The sequence below is a fragment of the Callospermophilus lateralis genome, chromosome 8 (genome assembly GCF_048772815.1).
Source record: "Callospermophilus lateralis isolate mCalLat2 chromosome 8, mCalLat2.hap1, whole genome shotgun sequence".
Classification (NCBI taxonomy): domain Eukaryota; kingdom Metazoa; phylum Chordata; class Mammalia; order Rodentia; family Sciuridae; genus Callospermophilus; species Callospermophilus lateralis.
This window is the reverse complement of record NC_135312.1, coordinates 85,826,857-85,828,893: the sequence shown is the minus strand read 5'-3', so window position 1 is coordinate 85,828,893 and position 2,037 is coordinate 85,826,857. Positions and strand designations below refer to the sequence as shown.

Genomic DNA, 2,037 nt, shown 5'->3' with positions numbered 1-2,037 from the left:
GTCCCCAGCACAGCATCCTTGTCTCAGTCAGTCAAAAGCACAAAAAGCACCCCCATCGCCACAGCACCTCAGCAACGAGGAGATGCACTACAGCTTGTTCAGTTTCTCCCTGAACACCTGGGGTTGTAGACCTCTTGGATAATTAATAAAATCTTTGGACCTTTTTCCCAGAAAAAATGCTCTCACACATACAAAAAATGTTACCACATTTCAGGGAGTGCTCAGACTCCTCGAAATTCCTCTAACAGATTCCAATTTAGGAATCTCTTCTTTATGCGAAAACACAGTTTATTTCAGCTCAGGGCAAGCTAGTTCTCTATTAATTTCATTTGCTATCAATTTTGCTGAAATCCAGCTTATCCTTCCTCTGAGTGAAGCATATTTTAAATAGGAATTCTTCATCTGGGGTTCATAGTTCCCAGTGGGATAGAGCTAGAATGGAGATTTGGAAGTGTCCATGGATCCCCTGACCCTTTAAGAAATACTCAAATGTTGGTGCCTTTTCCTGGGAAGAACTTTGATTAGAATATTGAAGGAGCTTACAACCAAAAACAGTTTTAAAAATACATCCTTTTTTTTTTTTGTGGTGGTGCTGGGGGTTGAACCCAGGGCCTTATGCATGTGAGGCAAGCGCTCTACCAACTGAGCTACATCCCCAGCCCTAAAAATACATCTTTTTAAAGACTGTTAAAGAAAATCTTTATAAATGTACTATAATACCCAGATAAAAGGAAATTAAAAAACCTCACAAAACAAAGGTATATTCACTGAATTGCCACATTAATACCCTATAACTGTCACTCAGGTCAAGAAATAGAACTCTGTGAGCCAGAGTTCCTGCACCAATCTACCCCAGCAACACCCCTGTGTGCCTCATTCCAGTCACACCCCCTCTCCCATCCCTGCAGAAATAACTGCTATGCTGAGATTTAAACTCGCACTTCCTATGAGCAGACACTTAACAGAAGAAGATATACAATCGATTAACAAATTTATGAAAAAATGTTCAACGTCTCTAGCAATTAGAGAAATGCAAATTAAAACCACTCTGTCTCACTCTAGAATGGCAATTATCAAGAATTCAAGCAACAATAAGTGCTGGCAAAGATGTGGGGGGAAAGATACACTGATTCATTACTGGTAGGATTGCAAAATGATGTACCCACTTTGGAAAGCAGTATGGAGATTCCTTAGAAAACTTGGAACAGAACCACCATTTGACCCAGCTATTCCACTCCTCAGTCTATATCCAAAGGACTTAAAATTAGCATACTATAGTGACACAGTCACCTCAATGTTTATAGCAGCTCAATTCACAATAGCTAAACTGTGGAAGAAACCTAGATGCCCTTCAATAGATGAATGGATTAACAAACCGTGGTGTATATATACACAATGGAATATTACATTAGCATTAAAAGAGAATAAAATTATGGCATTTATAGGTAAATGGATGGAGTTGGAGAATATCATGCTAAATGAAGTAAGCCAATCCCAAAAAACCAGTGTTCTGATAAGTGGATGCTGATCCATAATGGAGTTAGGGAGCATGGGAAAAATGGAGCAAATTTGATTGGGCAAAGGGGAGGGAGGGGAGTGGGCATGGGGGCAGAAAAGATGGAATGAGATGGACATCATTATGTATGACTGCCCATATGGTGCAACTCTATGTCGTGTACAAAGAGAGAAATGAAAAGTTGTGCTCCATTTGTGTAAAAAGAAATATTTAATTATATATATAAAACCTCAAAGTAAATAAATAAATAAATGGACCATTACTTCCTTGTCATTCTTCATGATTTTCTCACCTGAGCATGTATCCTGAGACACTGTCATTATAGTTTCAATCTTTTTAAGCCACAAATTATTTTTCAACTTTATTAACTGTCAAACATATTAAGATATATGATGTTTTGATATACGTACACAGTGAAGTATTATAAGAGTCAAGCAAACTAACAAACTCACCATCTCATATAGTCACCTTTCTTCTTTTTTTTTTTCCTCTTCCCTTCCCATCCTTCTCCTTCCTTCCTC

General features: G+C 38.1%; 1 non-coding gene across 1 annotated transcript; it reads right to left on the bottom strand.

The window, feature by feature from the left end:
- Positions 1 to 584: 584 nt before the first annotated feature.
- On the bottom strand, positions 585 to 657 carry Trnav-cac (transfer RNA valine (anticodon CAC)). Its single transcript has one exon. It is a non-coding gene; the product is annotated as a tRNA-Val (tRNA).
- Positions 658 to 2,037: the final 1,380 nt, after the last annotated feature.